Genomic DNA, 20,000 nt, shown 5'->3' with positions numbered 1-20,000 from the left:
GAGCAATGATACGATTAGATTCCGTTCCCTAAAAATTATTTTGATTTGCATAATAATCCTTGCTTTGGATTCTTCATTCAAAACACCAAGAAAATGCAAGAACAGTGTGGGAGATTTCTAGTCCTCGATCCGAATTCCACTCTTCTATGTTGTTGTCGTGGTGATTTGGTTGTTTTATTTAGCTAGCAACCGTTGCGAGAAGAAATGACTGACTTCACAAACTTGCCAATAAAAGTGTCGGTACAAGAAGGCAGCACAGCGTCTCACCTGTCAATCTGGGTGATGGCAGTCTAGAATTTTGATGATAGTTTATTCTAACGGCATTCTGTGATTAGTAAGTTTGTTGGTAAAAATGGCCTAAGATTTAATATGGGGAAAGGTATATCGCGAAGCGTTTCATAATCAGAAATATGTGTTCCAAAATGTGACTTTAGATTATTGCATATTGAATTACAGTGAGTCATCAGCTTTTCGATGTATTTAGTTTGCTATCATAATAACCAAGAAGTGTTTTACATTTTCAAATAGGGGTTTTATTCATTTCAAAAGTGATAGATGTGAAACTTTGGAAGCTGAAGCTCAGGCTGGTTAAAACAGATGTCGGAAATTTTTACAAAACATTGTGACAGATTGGTTTTCGTGAGATTTTGGATATTCAATTGATTAACGTGTGGACAATATTGTGTCCTCAGAATCTAATGCTGAATGCTGCGATAATTTGTGACTTATGAACATAGATATCAGTTTCATCTGTGAAAAGAATACTAGTTGTATTTGTACACCATTTTCTCTTTCTTTTATTTTTTTTTATTTCTTCTCATGTTTTTTACACATTTTTGTCATGTTAGCAAAGATTGACCAGCGTTTTAAGGTTCATTCCTTTAAGTGGAAACTCTCATGTGATAAAATTGCACTGAAAGTTAGTGATTGTGAAGTAGAAAAAGTTCTGTTCGGAAATCCTTTACGATCCGCTATGATACAGCTTACTTCCACCTGTAAATTTAACCTTAGTCATGGCATGTACTAGTAAAATATGCAAGAATAACCTTAAAGATAACACCATTTACATCATTACAAATTAGTTACCTTATATATATATAGTATATATATATATATATATATATATATATATATATATATATATATATATATATATATATATATATATATATATATATATATATATATATATATATATATATATATATATATATATATATATATATATATACATCATTTGTATATATATATATATATATATATATATATATATATATATATATATATATATATATATATATATGCAATCATTTCCGTGATTCATATACATATTTCGAGCTACAATGTCCTTTAATATCTAATTCGCTCTACTCGGAATTAATATATTTTCATACATGCTTAACCGAAGGGGAATTTTTTTTCAATAAAATATATATATATATATATATATATATATATATATATATATATATATATATATATATATACATTTGTATGTTTAATTTTTTTTTAAATCTTCATCTTTAAAACCATATTTCATTGTTTACCTAAAGAAGGATTATTGAGGTAAAGTTTTATAAAAAATTTTGGTGGTCAGTCACATTCCTTGTATAATCTTTTAATTGTCTTGTCTCTACTTCTGGGCTGTTGGGCCTGATCCTTTGTAAATCCTCTTAAATACTTAACCCTGTTATAGGTATGTTTACTAATTCTTCAATTATGTTGGATTCCAAGGAACATAATTTTTCCTTTGTAATCCCCATCAATTATTATACGAGCTCTCTTTGTAAACTTATTATATTTTTTTCACTCCGGTAAATAAGGGACAAAAAGTCGAAAAGGACCTGCTGAGCTGTGTCGTGTTCTCTTCTTTGTGGAATTTGTCTTCATATATATATATATATATATATATATATATATATATATATATATATATATATATATTATATATATATATATATAGTAGATGAGTCATATCACATTACCATGATTCATATGCATATATACATCGAACTGCAAATGTCCTTTAATATCTAATTCGCTCTACCTTGGAATTAATATATTTCCATATATGTTAATGGAAGGGGAATTTTTTAGTCGATAAGAAATTTGTCGGCTCACGGGCGTCAATCGTTGATCCCAACAAATCAGGACGCACAGTGAAGCCTTAAACCACACTGCCACCGCGAGAGGTATAAGTTTTAAGCCGTCTCTCATTACAAAATACCTGTCACTCTCTGATGTTCGTTGTTTCGGAGTCGGCATCAACCTACCTCGACCTCGGTAATATTGCAGTGCTTTTCTCCGCATGTAGCCATTATATGAGTCATATCACATTACCGGTGATTCATATATACATCGAGCTACAAATGTCATATAATCTATATATATATATATATAGATATATATATATATATAGATATATATCTATATCAATATATATATCTTATATATATATATATATATATATATATATATATATATATATATATATATATATATATATATGTGTGTGTATGTGTGTGTGTGTGTGTGTGTGTGTGTATGTGTGTGTGTGCGTATCAGAAGGATTTCTTTCTCACTTCAGGTGAACAACGGCAGCCAAAATTTTTTGTTTTTTACTAAAAGAAACAAGGGCCATTTAGTATAGATAAAGTGATAGGCAGTCGACTTGGTCATTCGGGTGCATCGGATGATGCGCTTATCAATTATGATATAGTGAATTCAATATTGAGTGATATTTGTGGCTTAATTTTTGTAAATCGTAGTTATCTGTATCTTGAAGAGATTAATTAGGACAAAATCTGTGTTCCGCGCATAGAAGTGTTATTATCTTTATAATAATAATCGAGGAAAAAAAAAAAAACAATGAATACTGAGTCATGCAATTTAAATTGAATAATATTTCTTGAGATAGGTAGTTATTACAAGGCTTGCATTCGATGGAATAATAGAATTATAATAATGATGTTTATTTTGTATCATTAAGTGCAATAATTATGTTTACAGACAGATTACATTTTTCCTTATCATTTAGTACTAAGAAAAGAAAGATGGAATGCGCTAAAACCTCCCTTAGTGAAAGGCGCGAAAATTTCCTGGAATATTGAAGAAAATGACCTTAAAATGCATGCGTGTCATGGAATGCAAGAAGGTAATTTGATCGTCAACTTGAGTGCAGATCCTCTTATTACTTCTATAGGAGGAGGATGAGGAGGAGAAGGAGGAGGAGGAGGAAGAGGAGGAGAGTAGAGGAGGCGAGAGAGAGAGAGATCCTTAGTATTTGTTCCTTCTTCTTCCCTTATTCATAATAACCCCACGATTGCTCTTCATCATTTATCATTATTTCCTTCAGACCTCGGCCTAGTAAGGGTATTGCTAATCCACCTCTTAATCATATAAAGCTGTTTTCTATGGTGCGTGACCTTAAATTCCCTTTGAGTTGTGGGTGGATACTTTCAGGAAGTGCATAGGTATACCTTTTGAATCACCAGTATCCACAGAGTTCCTTACTCAGGTTCACGTGGTATAGGGAGCCACGCCTACTCCTTCATGACGTCCATATTTTGTCATTAGATCATTAAGGGGGAGGTACAGTGACCCGTCAATTGCTTCGGCTGTCCATTAGCATTAGCTACCTTTAATCCTCAAAAGTACGGATAAAAAAATGAAAATATGAACAGAGAAGAAGGAAAAGGAATAATGTTTTAGAAGTACGAGAATAAAGATCTCTCTCTCTCTCTCTCTCTCTCTCTCTCTCTCTCTCTCTCTCTCTCTCTCTCTCTCTCTCTTTCAAAGAACTGCCAATCTTCAGCGGGAAACATTTCATATGTTGATACCTCATTCAGCCTACATTGCCAAAATGAAGTAGAAAATTCAAGCATATTTTGAGAATTTCTGTTTTATCATGACATGTCATTACAGTACATGACTTGAGAGTGGAAAAAACCCATGTATAAAGGAAAATCTGTTGTTTGCCTTGAGTTTACAGATAAACGTAAATATAAATAAACTTAGTGGTATAGGTAAAGAGATTTAACGATTTACTATATTACCTGTGAGAATTTCTGCCATAAAAGTGAAAAGAGATTGAAAGTCTCCCTGATTGCTAGAAGGGTAAAACCTTTCCATCATGTCAGTTCTGAATTATTTTCAAGCTCCTAGTCTAGATAATTATTTCATAAATCAGAATTTTGACTACATTAAATAACTTAATGTTAAAAGGCTCGGCAAATACCAATATTCCGGCATATGATTACTGATGCAATAAGTTATGGTCAAGCACATTTATTGAGGCTGAGAAATGCATTTTAAAAAAGACAAAACGAACACAGAAGTAAATCACTCGTAAGGTTTTGTAAATAAAAAAATGTTTTATGTGTTGATGTTACCCTCCACCGTATTATCGGTGACTGCCAGATTCTCTCATATTATTTACATCCGTTACATTTGTGTCAAATATCTACTAATTACTTCATGCTTCTCCCATCCTTACTATCTTCCATACGTCATTTTGCCTTCCATGTATACCCTCATTTTTCAGCAAAGCAGCTTTTCATTTTTATACGTCTATTTAACCACAGCATTCGCAGATTTGCTAACGAGGTGATTAGTTGGCTCAACAGAAAACTTTCTTCAATAGGCATTACTGTTCCTAAATTTCGACAAAATGACGATGCAGTATTTAAATTTTGGAATAGACATTTATCTAAGAGGTATCAGTTCATTTTATATCTAGCCTTAAATGTTTGCTTGCCTGATTATAACCCCAATTTCTGCAGCTTTTTCCTGGATCTGGAGTTAATATTCCATGGACTAAGGCCCTTTTAACCCTGACCTTAGTTCATCACTCACTCATTCCATCTTTTTGAACATTAGGTCCAGGGGGACAATTGTTTTTTTTTTTTCTTTAATGGATCTGATGTAGATATTTTAAAAAAATCTATCTAAGGATATTAGTAATATTATTGTCAAACCTGGCAAGGTTAGAGGGACAGTTATCCTCAACAGAGACGACTATTTTATCAAAATGGAAATCATTTTAAATGATGACACCCAGTATCAGAAGGTAGGTTCCTCAGAACGTCAGAATATTATAAAATGTAAATACAAAGTCGACAGGTTCTCATATTCTCTTAAACAGGAAAAGATCGTCGATGACCCGACCTACCATGATTTGTTCATCGCATCTTGTATGGTCTTCAAACAATACTCCCAGCTATGGTATAGCTTAGTTTCTGGTCCCATTATTAAAACCCCCTCACAAAATAGGTCAATACTTTCTTCCCAACTCCCTTAAGTTTCCGGAACGATTTTTATTGCAGGACTCTGATTTATTTATGGTTTATGTTATGGTTAGTTGGACGCAGAATCATTGTTCACTAACGTCTCTGTGGGGGAGACGATAGAAACGATTTTAGATTAAAAATATTTTGGGGAATGACACCAGGTTCCATCATCTTACCCGAAGATATTTTAAACGACTCTTAGAATTGTCCGTGCTGGACACAGCTTTTGTTTTTAATGATAGTGTTTATAAATTTATAAACAGGTAGAGGGCTCCCTCTTAGTCCTAGTGCAACCGTCCCACCCGTGCGAGGACTGTCCCATGAGTTTCTGCCTTTGTTTCATCGGCAATATGTCGACGATACCTTCGTTTTATTCCCACAGAACGCGATGCCAAATCCTTTTATGTAGTTCGTTGACGAACTTAGTATCTAATTCAATTTGCGGAAAGAAACTGATCGTAAACTTTTCTTTATTGATATAATGATATCCAGGGATATCAGTGACTTTATTACAGGTGAGCTCCGGAAGACAACTTTGACTATACTCTGTTTTTTTCCATCTGTCCATCCGCCTGTGGTGTATGCGTATAGTTACATTCAGGTTACATTCAACAATATAATAACCCTATTTCGAATATTTACGGTGTAATTCGCATACAATAAATTATTAAAACACTTTTCAGTTGTAAATGTACACCCAGATATCCTTTAATTCACCTAAAACTTACACATAGCGTAACTATTTAAAGCCCGGGACACAGTGTTACCATGCGAAACCACCACAGCCGGATGGACAGATGGAAAAAAACTGAGTATAGGTATGAATTTCTATAACTTTTTTTTTTTTTTTTTTTTTTTACTTCAGATTAAATGCTACTTCTACCCTCCTACGCTGTGCGTTTATCTCATACATCCATTTTTTTTTTCTTTTATTTTATAAATATCTTTTACATTGTTATATGAATGTACATATACTTATATTTATAAAATATAGCTTAAAACTAACAAAAGTTACTGAACCACCAAATATATACTGCAAATACATACATTATAGTAAATCATTCATATTCATATCCAAGAAATTTTTACAAAATAACCTGTACACTTTTCCTTCCATACATCTAATTAGTCCTTTTTTCACGAAGAAAGTCTTTCTTTAATCAGTTATTTTAAACAAAATTATATCAATGAATCCTACTTTTATTTTTACTTTTATTTACAAACAACTTAGAGAAAGAAATGTGGAGTAAGATAGTTTCCTTGCCAGTTCTGTGACTGCACCAAAAAGGAAATTTTAGGGGAGTTTTCCCTTTCTACACGACGTCCATTTTCGTATAAACTGCATCTCCCTATAATTCAGAAAAGGTTTCTTCTCATATGTCACGGCACTTGGCTTTTGGTATAAATTCTATATTCATTTCAATTCCTAAGAATCCTCCAACCATTGATTTTTGACGGTCAAGGATCGTCTCTGTCCCCACCTTTTCTAATCCAATATTGTATATAAAATAATTAAGAATACTTGAAAAAATACTTGACCGTGATGTAATCACGGAACATACGAGGGGTTAGTGAATTGAAGGTACGAATTGGACTCTCATAGATGCCTTAAGCTACCGTGTTGGATGCAAGTTATCGAATCCTAAGGCCTTTAACAAACTAATATATATATCATCCATATATAATATATATATATATATAGTATAATATATATAATATAACTATATATATATGATATATATATATATAGTATAATTATATATATATATAAATATATATAAATATATATATATATATATATATATATATATATATATAATATATAATATATATGATATATATATATATATATAAATTATATATATATATATATAAATATTATATGATATATATCTATATATATATATATATCTACATGTACAATTACATACATTCATTATGACATATCAGTGAAGTGCATTTATCATGATTTTTTTTTTATATATTCATCCACTTTACCTAGCTAGGTAGCAATCGAAATGCAATTTTGACTGAGTTACACTATTTCTATAATTTCTTTAAGAAAGCAATATTAGCGCATACATATCAACAAGAGTTACAAATAATAATAAAAAATAGTGAGTACAGAATCATCACATAATTCTGAGACTAACGCTTCGCGAGCAGTTTCGTGTTGCGACATCGTCCAAGAAGTTGCAATCTTTTTTTTTTATTTCCGAATACAAAGAGATCCACGATTTCCCGACCTGACTTTGTTTCAACAAAGGAATCCTGAGGACGAAGACTTGACATAAGAGGGACGAGATAATAACATGGTCGTATCCAAATCTAACATCTATCACCACAAAATATGATATGCTATCTCATATGACGGCAATTATGTGTGAGAAAAAGAGAGAGAGCTGCAGTTTCTTCATCTGTGTGGAGAAGAATATTGAAAGATGATCGCACTCACACACACACACACTCACACACTCAACAGTTTTATTTATCTTTTAAATAATTGTTCGAAACTGTCAAAAGCAAGGAAGAGTTTTAAAGATTTTAAATGTTTACCTCAAATAACAAGATGTGAGAAACTGAACAACGAAGACGAGAAATAAAGATTCATTCAGTCGTATACTACAAAGGCAAAACAATACACCTATCACGTACCTAGACGACATCCGGGTGCGAGGTTATTATTGGATGAGAATTTATTGCGAATTCTGATGTATCGTATGTGTTCGTTGCCATTAATGAAAACGGGAAAGTGATGCTCATCTTTTGTCTCTGTTAGCAGCTGACTAATATAAGGTTTCATTTCTCGAACTTGTGTTACCTCAAGTATTTTTATGTGCTCGATTTTTGCTTCCAGCTTTGATGCGACTTGTCTTCATTGAAGTATAATGGATGCTTATGATGTAAGTCCTTAGTAAGACAAAGGAAAATTGAGATACTCATATTCGGCAGACATTAATTAAAATTAGAACGAATACACACGGCACACACACACACACACACACACACACACACACACACACACCACATATATATAGTATATATATATATATATATATATATATATATATATATATATATATATATATATTTGTACTCATTCCGATGTGATCTATAAACTCTTTTGTTTAATCAATTATTAATATTTTGCTTCTCATTATGCTGTTGAGTGTATAAGCTACATAACATCACGGCTTTGAAAATGTAACAGAAATAACTACCAGGCTCTTCTTTATCTAAGGCAATTCCACAAATACTTCATTTTTCTTCAACGTTGGACAAGGGATTAGACAAATTCCAGAAAAAGAAAAAAAATTATGTAGTCTGAGAGAGAGAGAGAGAGAGAGACTGTCTGGTGAAACCAAAGGGTAGTGGTAATTTTTAACTGTTTTTCTCCCCCGTTTTTAAAAATGTACCGGACTTTGTAAGTCAGTTCTGTCTGCAATGCCTTAAAACACTAATATAACAAAAGCAAAAGAAAGAGTAAGTAACAAAATACTACCGCGATTTTGCCCATTCCTGAATTTGCTCAAAAACTGAAAAAATGTATTAAATCTGAGTCTTTCAGAGGAAAAAGATGAATGATTTGCTAATGTAAGATGAAGGAGAAATTACAGTTCATGAGGAAATCGAAAATGAGAAAGTTTTATTAATATTATAATTTGTTTTCTTTCTTTTTGTGGTCTATCATAGTCCTCCAATTCGACTGGGTGGTATTTATAGTGTGGAGTTCCGTGTTGCATCCTACCTCATTAGGGGTCCATCACTTTTCTTACTACATGCGCCGTTTCTAGGATCACACTCTTCTGCATGAGTCCTGGAGCTACTTCAGCCTCTAGTTTTTCCAGATTCCTTTTCAGGGATCTTGGGATCGTGCCTAGTGCTCCTATCATTATGGGTACAATTTCCACTGACATATCCTATATCCTTCTTATTTCCATTTTCAGGTCTTGATACTTATCCATTTTTTCCTTTTTTTTCTCTTCAACTTTGGTGTCCCATAGTACTGCGACACCAATGAATGATACTTTCTTCTTGATTTTGTCTGGTCTATTTGCACGTATCACTCTCCCTATCTGTTCTGATACTATAGTCCCAGAAGATCTTTGCCTGATCGTTTTCTATCACTTCTTGAGGTTGCTGCTCGTACAACTTATTACTGCAAGGTAGCTGGTGTTTCTTGCACAGGCTCCAGTGGAGGGCTTTTGCCACTGAATTATGCCTGTTTTTGTACTGGTTCTGTGCAAGTGCCGGACATTCGTTTGTTTTGTGGTTTATGGTCTTGTTTTCCATATTGCACTTCCTGCAAATGGGTGAGATGCTATTTCCATCTATCGTTCTTTGAACATATCTGGTTCTTAGGGCCTAATCTTGTGCTGCTGTTATCATTTCTTCTATTTCCTTCTTGAATTCTCCCTTCTGTGGCCATTGCTATGTGTCATCGCTGGCTAGTTCGTTAGCTTGTCTCATGTATTGTCCGTGCACTGGCTTGTTGTGCCATTCCTCTGTTCTGTTTATCATTCTCCTGTCTGTATATTTCTGGGTCTTCGTCTACTTTTATCATTCCTTCTTCCCAAGCACCCTTGAGCCATTCATCTTCACTGGTTTTCAGTTATTGCCCAGTGCTCTGTTCTCGATGTTGACGCAGTCCTCTATGCGTATTAGTCCTCTCCCTCCTTCCTTTCGTGTTATGTATAGTTTTTCCGTATGTGCTCTTGGGTGTAGTGTTTTTGTGTTTTGTGTATTGCCATATGTTTCCTAGTTTTCTGGTCTAATGCTGTGGAGTTCTGCTTTCGTCCATTCCACTACTCCTGCTCTCTATCTGATTACTAGTACTGCCATGTGTTTATGGCTTTTATCATATTTCTAGCGTTAAGTATCGACTTGAATATCGCTTCAAGTTTCTAGATAAATTCGTTCTTCATCGTGTCCATCATCTCTTGGTGTTTCATATCCTCTCCTTCTATTATACCAAGGTATTTGTATCCTGTCTCATCAAAGTGTTTGAATTTGTTCCCAACCAGTAGCTTTTACCTTCAGTCCTTGTTACTTTGCCCTTTTGTAGTTTACTATTATTATTATTATTATTATTATTATTATTATTATTATTATTATTATATTATTAATTATATTATTATTATTATTTTATTATTATTATTATTATTTTTATTATTATTATTAATTTTTTCAATAAAGACAAATAATTTTCATTGTAATTTTTATATTCCAAAATATTTTTATATTTTCTAAATATTATATATATCAAATAGTCTACGTGTTTGCAAAGCGGCATAAAACAATTTTAAAACTAAATTCCTTATATATAATAAATTATTTTTGGTGGCCAATTGAATTATATAAAATAATCAAAATATGAAAAATATAAAAAAAATCTGTTCAACCATTAGGGAAACGAAAAAATGTCAATTTTGGAACAAGATGTTTTTGACAAAGAACACTTTAAACTCACAAAAGATGTATAAACTCTCAACTAGGGACCAAAGTCACACGCAAAATAAAATATGTTCCTTTTCAGTGGTTGACTCCAGGCTCAGAACGAATCCGTGGTCACTCTGGTATTCTTACTTTAAAAGCTCAACAGTTGTTTTGTGAAAATATAAAACCTCTGTCACTCCCTCCATGCTGAACTTGCTGGATTCTCCTTTCTTGCTTTTTCCAAAAACTTCGACAACCATACATTTTCATCAGCCTATAAAACTTTATTCTTTTCACACATCCTCCGAAATTACTCATTTCGTCATTGGAAATAATTTTTTATTTGTTTTATTTTAGATTTTTTATCCTCCTTATCGCAGCTGTCTCAAACTTGAAACATTTTCATACTCCACTAACAACCCATTTTCCAGTCCTATGATTTTCATTGATTTACAATGACCCATCTTTAAATTCCCGCTTCCCCCACCTATAAATGCAATAAATACTCTTTAAGAAATAGCATACTCTTCTCTGTGACCCTCTTTTGTACCAGATCAATTAAGAGCAATCAAAATTCTTTCATCCAGATAAGCTAAATGCCCCAGAACTGTCATGATATCAGGATTTTTCATTTTCACCATTAAATTCAATATTCAAGTCTTAAGAAATTTATTCAGTCAGACAAAATTTTATATACAGCAAAATTTAAAATGTATCACTTCAAGGGCTAGCTTTGGAACAAATGAGGAAATTCAAAATGAATCACATCAAACACATCGAATAAAATAAATGTATCTAGTTCAAATCATATCGCATAGTACGGAAATAGTTCTTGATAGTTTCAGCCTTTGTCGGTTAGTTCCTACTTAGCATCCTCAATTCAACTCCATAAAAATATATTGCCTAAACAGTTCCTTCAAGCATTGCAATCTTCTTCCCCACCGTTATCCCTACATTAAGGGGTCGGTTGCCTGATGCGCCTTCTCCACTGCCTTTTATGAATGGCATCATCCTCCACTGAACCTCTTATCTATATATCTTACTTCACTTTATCTCGCCATCTAATTTTCTGTCTCCCTCTCGATCTTTTTCCTCTAACAGGTTCCTACCAAGCCATATTGACTCCTTCCTCGTCATCCATCCTCAACATATGCCCATACCACCTCAATCGCGACACTCTTATCACCTCTGTAATCTCTATTAAGAATGCCTTTCTACTTATTTCATCGTTTTCCAGTCTCTCAAGCAGCGATATTCTATTAATTCACCTCAGCATTCTCATCTCTGTTCTCTCAAGCTTCACTCCCTCTTTTCTTCTTAGAGGCCATGTTCCTGATCCATACATCAACACTGCTCTTAGCACTCTGCTATAGATCTTAACCTTCAGCTTAATTGGCCTTTTTTCATCAAATGCATTGCAGTACTTCGTGTATTGCAATACTTACTTCCAAAGATTCTCCGGTTATTGTTGAGAACTCTTTATACATAACATACTACCTCTTTTGCTTCACCCATTTATTTCATTCTACGATTTGCCTGTGAATTCTCCAAATCTTCAATTTCTTCCAAAAATTCATCGTTTATTATTATTTTCAGTAATGAAGGCCAGTTTCAATTTTTCTTCCTCAATTCAGATGTCACAAACGTCAGATATTTCATACCCCATTCACGACATATTTCCCCCTTCTCACTATTTTCCAATGTAAAGACTTCTTTGACCTTTCCCTTTACACAGTCCCACAAACTTTAAATATTCATACGGAATAGTGCGACGTTTTCTGTGACCCACTTTGTGCCAGATCAGTCACGACCAATAAAACTTCTTTTATGTAACTAATTGGAATGTCCTGAAACTGTCATGATTTTCACTATTAAATTCAGAACTTAAACTTAATGAAATTTATCAGCACAAGGATTAGTTTCGGAATAGAATAAAATTCTGAAAACTAGGGCATCATTTTGCCTCTCAGATACGGAAATTCAAAATAAATAATTTAGAAATGGGTGGAAATGTTCATAATTTTTTCATTGGAAATGAGTCAAAATGAAAGGGCTTCTCTTTTTATAAATTATGACGACCAGTTTTATACCAACCTGAATGTTTTTCCTTTTAGTTTCCATTCACGACTTTTCAGACAAATTAAATGCTCGACTTACTAAATACCAGTAAAATTAAAGATGTTGCTGTTGGTAACAAATTATAACACCCATGTTCAAGTAGATTAATGGTTTTGGTCACATATTTTGAGTTCCTCATGTAACTTAGACCTTCGATAGCTGTGAAAACTTAGAATTAATATTCTAAACATTTTACAGACTGGTAAAATGAAGGGAAAATAAAGTTTCAAAGCACACTTTTCTCCCTTTTGCAATCCCTACATTATAATTCTTTTATGATTTGTGAGTTCAGTTATAATTAATTGTACTGTTGTTAAGACAAAACAGGTTATGGGTTTTCCGATGACGTTGTTGGGGTCATACCTGCTACCCCCAGAATGGTCAAAAGTACTACTGCATTCCCAGACTAGATCATTTATAACTATTTCAGTGATCGATAAACAGGCGATGCGGCAGAGATGTTTTGTTTTTCACAAAGCGCCAAAGAACGACTCTGTGGCACTTGCATTACAAGTTGCAGTTCATCAAATATATTATAATGAATGATCTCTTATCAGAATGGTGGATGTCTATACTTGTAGCGATATATCAATTATTTCATATCGCAAAATGGAGAATTGAAATTGTGGCTTTTCAATCAAATATCAAAACATTCTTTCTCTGAGCACAAGTTTTGAAAGAAACCATCGCTATTTTTGTCACTCAAGGGCATGCCAAAGTAGAGTCTTATGGTATTTCAAGCATGAAAAAGTGGAAAATAGTCTGTTGCGACAGGGGAAAATGAATCCATATTTTATGGTCGTTATGTGTTAATTGGAAGATTGTGAAAATTTCTAATTAGTATTCCACGAACTTATTATTTATAGATGATAGGTAATTTATTGTCAAAGGAAAATCTGCCGTGTATATTGTTACGAAGTGCTAAGTATCTGGTTACCATTCATCAAATATTACCTCACCAAAAGCCAGACACCTGAACCCTCATAACACGTTTAAATGACTGAATACTCTAAAGGCAACAGTGATCACTTAACACTTACAAGTATTGCATCAAATCAGACTAAGTTCGTCAAAACAGGTGTGAGGTAATCTTGTAAGCAATTAAATTAATCAAAGGGCATCACTCCATCAACAACTTTAAAAGTCTAAGTATTTCCCTGATCTCAGAAGTCTAAGTACTTCCCTGGTTCTAAGTCACTTCAAGTAAATTGAAGGAAAGCAAATCAATTACCACTCTATGTTTCTACCTATCATCAATATAATCATGATCATATATACTGGTATTAATATTAAAACACTTATAAAAATTTTAAATACAAAAATTTATTATTAAATTCAAAATTTATAAGTGAAATTCACAATATCAGGGAAATTTATGTTAATTGAAAAACAAAGTAAAGTTTAATTAATTCTTGAATCAAAATTAAGTAAAATTAAATCAAAATTAATTTATCACAAAATTCAAGAAAATTAATTCAATCAAAATTCAAAAGTGTTGGGCAATAATTGAAAATTTGAAATTAATTCACAAGTGCTAAACAACAACAAAACTTAAAAAGAATTCTAAGTAAATGCAAATTAATTCATAAATGTTAGATTTAATTAAATGTGCAATGATTAAGCAATGAAAATAACTAAGTCAATTAAATTGTGAATGCAAATGAAAACAAAATAAAAAGACACTCTCCAATAAGAAAATGAAATAGTGCACATACAATGGAACAAACACAAAACACAAAAAATTCAGTAATGTGTAAGTGTAAATCTTTTTCACTCAAAACACTGTAACCAACAGTTTTTACCAAACCTTCATAACCACCTGTTATTAGTTAACCACTGTCCTAACAATAATTAGTTAACCCACACTCCCTCATCCATTATTAGTTATTAGTTATTACCTAACCATTATTAGTTGCAACTAATAAAAAAATATAAACACTGTTTACTTTTGGTATAACAACTTCTTTTTCTCTTGCTGCAGCTTGTATATCACACTTTCACAAAAACCAGGCGCCATTACGAAATCATGTTTGTTCAGATTCCACAAAAGAAATTAAATAACACTAAATAAACTCTAAGAAATATCAAATATGAAATTCTCACAAGTTACGAGTGACCAATTTGTTGTTACGTTAATATAATCTCAATGATGTCGAGGGAGAGAGAGAGAGAGAGAGAGAGAGCGATCTAACCGCCTCGAGGTTCTATGATCTAATAAAATCTTCCTTTGCGAAAACTAGACTGGAGAGGGCAGATGACAAAAACGTTCTTGGCACAAATGCTTCCAGAAAGTTTGAGATCTGATGCAATCTTCATAAAGAAATGTGTAATTCCCACGTGGGACTTGACAAAGACATACGCGTACAAGACGAGTCTGTTAAAAAAAAAGACGTACTCTACTCGATCGAAACGGAGGCTGAGCGACAATTAAGATTGACATGTTTTGATAACAACGCAAGACTCAATTCTCTCGCTATCACATGCGTTGACAGATTTAGGAAAGCAAACGGATCTCGCAGACCCTCTAACCTTACAGTGTTGACATAAAAGTTAAACATTCATAGCTTCGAACGGACAAAGAGAAAATCTCTCTCTTTTTACTTTATATATATATATTCTTTTACAACATGTAATGCGAAATCTGAACAGACATTTTAAAACATCCTATTCTAAGCTATCTAGGAATCTGAAAAAATTTTGCAAAATTCTACATGACATTTCAAAGAGGGGAAATATGCATTTTGAAAGTAGCAATATATAATAATATGCATTGATACCGTTCATCAAGTTCAAACATTATGGATATGAAAAAAACGGGGTTATGAAAAATATCCCCGAAAAGATACCCATATTGTATACAAAATTCCTTACATGGGTTGTGAAATTTTACTTAGATCATACCAGTAAAGAATTGAACTCCAGATTAAAACAAGAAGAATATTCAATGAGAACCGGCCAGGCTAATATTGTTCTATTTCTGCATATAAGTGAAAAGTCCCACTGAATAAATTGGACGCAAAGCATTGTATTATTACGAAGTAATGAAATTATTTCCACGAACCTGATGAAATCCGTTATGATTCAAATGACCTGAGATAATACTATAAATATAAGTCAAGGATTATTGTCTTTTGAGGATGTAATAAAACATAAGTTACAGACGGAATTTAAAGATAGAATGAAGAGGAGGAATTACCAATAAGTAGATTTCAATTTTAATCTGTTGACCGTTTCTGTGACCTCATGACCTTTTTGTATTGCATTAGGACTTATGCCCACCATATATGTACTCCTCTGTCTCTGTACAGATTTAAGTTGCTGTGACCATTTCTTGGTAATAAGAGAAAAGTGGTAAGCTCCTTAATTATTTCAGTTTTCCTTCATGTCTGTAAATTTGTATAAGCATTACGTTAATACCTTTTACGTGATTTAAAATCAAATATATATATATATATATATATATATATATATATATATATATATATATATATATATATATATATATATATATGCAAGTCTATTATCGAGAAAAATTCCCCTTCGGTTAAGCATATATGAAAATATATTAATTTCGAGGTAGAGCGAATTAGATATTAAAGGACATTGTAGCTCAGTATTTATATATATATATATATAATATATATATATATATATATATATATATATATATATATATATATATATATATATATATATATCTATATATATATATATATATATATATATATATATATATATATATTTGATTTTAAATCACGCGAAAGGTATTAACGTAATGCTTATACAAATTTTACAGACATGAAGGAAAAACTGAAATAATTAAGGAGCTTTCTACTTTTCTCTTATTACCAAGAAATGGTCACATTTCTTGGTAATAAGACAAAAGTGGTATATATATATATATATATATATATATATATATATATATATATATATATATATATATAGAGAGAGAGAGAGAGAGAGAGAGAGAGAGAGAGAGAGAGAGAGAGCAGGTATCATTCGCAAGCTCGTGGCAATTCAAATGCTGTCACGCATTAATGTGTGTTGTGGTCTCACTATCGACGAAGTTCTAATAAAGTCATTGTGGTAAGCGTAAATGCAAAGGGCTTACGCAGCTTATGTTGTTTTTTCGCGGTGGTAGTATTTTGTCAGAAAAAAATCTCAGTTTAATCATGCATATTTTCCAAATGAATAAAGATAGAAGACTTGTTTATTTATAATGAAAAGAAAGATGATTAAAGCGACAATAAAACTAGGAACTCTACTCGAGTGCACTCAACCTTGTCTCTTCGATAGGTTTTTTTTTCTTCCTCTTATTCTTCTTCTCTAGGTTTGTTTCCACGTGATTGGTGCTGTAAACAGAAAGTTTCTTCGAGCTTATTAATTCTGGAAGACGTCCTCTTCCAGTTGCTATACCATTTTTTTTTTTTTTTTTTTTTGAGATCTTTGTCGCGAAGACTCTTCATCAGCACAGTCGGTGGTTTATAAGTTCTTATCCAGATCGTCTCATGTAGTGAGAAGTCGCTAAATGTGTAACATGGAGGCATTTTGACAATCACTTAAGTGATGAGTTAGCTTAAAGGTACAGCTAAGCTACAGCTGCACATTATCTCCGGTACAGACAGCTGGATTTGTGAATATCAGATTTAGACATCGAAGAAGCTTTAGGAGCCATTATATTCATCTATTAAAAAAGCTCCAAATTCCGGCATGACTCAGCCTTTATTTAGTTTTACCATTGATTTAAATTGATTAGTTTTCACCACTTTTCTCCTTCAGACCTCTGGTATCTTAATTTCTTTGGCAGAGTATACATGTCAATGAACATGTTTCAACATTAATTTTTTACGACTATCTCGCCCTGAGTATCGTTGCGGGTGTGTAGTTACTTCAGGCTTTCGCATTTCAGCGGTACTGATAAACATCAGTGGAGATTTAAACAAACAAGTGTTTGAATGGGTGTGCGTGTGTTTGAGAGAGAGAGAGAGAGAGAGAGAGAGTATATTCACGACAGCTATTGATGGTGACAATTTTCATGAATAGGGTACCGTACATCTTAGCCGAGGCTCACTTGTCTTCGAAATTGGTTTAGAGTTCTGTATCGCTAATGTTCCAGAAGACTTGATTTAACTGCACTTTCCTATTTCTGTCATTAGTGCCGTCTTTTCACGGTAAAGTATCGAAGGAAAAAATAAACATTCTTACACTAACTCAATGTGCTGATGATGATAATGTAAAAAAGTAAATAATGCACTTTCAACGAAATCCCAGCATACTGTATGGCAAAAGCCACCTTAAAAAGAACTATAAAAATTATTTTTGGAAAATAAATATAATGCAACGTACTCTGAAATGAACTTCTAAGAAAAATAAGCATGAAAGAACACGGTCTTCTTCACTAATACAGTTGATAGTGGCATGAGGAAAACCTCGGCTAGTTTAGTGTGGCGAAGTCGTCCAAGAATTTGCAAGCGTTTGTTTCATTTCCGACTGAAAAGAAATTAGCGATTTCCCGCCTGTCTCTTTTACAACAAAGGGAGTTTCCCATCAGCGAAGATTTCACAAGAAAGGAACAGTACAATGACATCGTCGCTTCCAATTCGTACAAGTATCATGGCAAAATTTTATATTCTATCAACTACGACGGTGAGGTGAGAGAGAGAGAGAGAGAGAGAGAGAGAGAGAGAGAGAGAGAGAGAGAGAGATTTTATTTGATTTATGTAGATTTTTGGAATTATGCCAAGTACTGGCGCAACTAAGGCCATTCAGCGCTGAAAAAGGTGTTACAAGAGGAAAACCTCAAAGCAGTTGCACTATGAAACAACTGTAAGGAGATGTGGACAGTTAGATGGAAGAATATGAACGGAGGTACAGTAAAAGGAATGAAAGTAGTTGCAGCTAGGGGCCGAAGGGACGTTGCAAAGAACCTTAAGTAATGCCTACATTGCACCGAATGAGGTGCACTGATGGCACTAACCCCTACGTGAGGGAGATGGAGCACTAAACCCCTACGGGGAGGGAGAGAGAGATAATTTAAGAATTTAAATGTTTATACTTAGATAATAAGATGTGAATAGTAAGCAATGAAGTCAAGAAAAATAGTTTTCTTCCTTTGTATACAACACAGGCAAATACAGTATAGTATATATCCGTAATCCACAAACAGCACTGGGCGAAGGTCAAAATTTTTATAGATAATTATTGCAAATTCCATTGTATATATCTTCGTACTATTTATAAACACAAGGGGAAGTGTTGCTCCAAAAAATTATATTCTTGTTAACTCCTAGCTGATCTTATTTTATTTCCAAGGATTTTTTTATATGCTGACACTTGCTTTCAGTTTGGGCATGATTTGTCTATACTGAGTATATAACTGATGCAGATTATTCAAATTCGTTGGGGAACAAAGGAAACCGAAAGTTCTCCGTCAATATCGAATTCTCTTTACGGAGAATAACTTTCACTAAAGGTAATTATCCATTGTAAGTGCATCCGCCCCGGACAGAATCCAAACCTAGGCCTCTAGACTTGATACCAATGGGATTCATTCGTCGGCTATCAAGATATAATTTAGTGACTCATATTAAATATACACACACACACACACACACACACACACACACACACACACATAATATATATATATATATATATATATATATATATATATATATATATGTATATATATATATATATATATATATATATATATATATATATATATATATATATATATATATATATATATATATATATAGAGCCAGTAGTTGCATAGCGTTAAATGAAGTTTAAAATCTCAAAGAGAGCAAGGTTGAGGTGAATAAGACACCAGAAAATGTGTCAGTATCAGATTTAAGAGACAAATAAAGGTGAATAGAACTCTTAACAGCAATTTAACTTGAGAATAATAGCAAGAAAGTTTTCATAAGGAAATATGCAACAGCTCCGTAGTGTACAGTAGGGTTACGATCTCAAATCTTGGAACAAGTTTCTAGCTGGGCGTTCGCTACCGTGACTGTACATTGACGCTATTCGGCGACGAATTAAATGTTTGAAGTTTCGACCAGGATGGTTTCTTAGACAAAACGGATTGTGTCCCTGATGTTTGAAAGACCAAACACACCTGATTGAAGTGTGGACTACTTCACTAAT

Source organism: Macrobrachium nipponense, chromosome 36 (genome assembly GCF_015104395.2).
Source record: "Macrobrachium nipponense isolate FS-2020 chromosome 36, ASM1510439v2, whole genome shotgun sequence".
Taxonomy (NCBI): Eukaryota; Metazoa; Arthropoda; class Malacostraca; order Decapoda; family Palaemonidae; genus Macrobrachium; species Macrobrachium nipponense.
Note: the sequence above shows the minus strand (reverse complement) of the source record.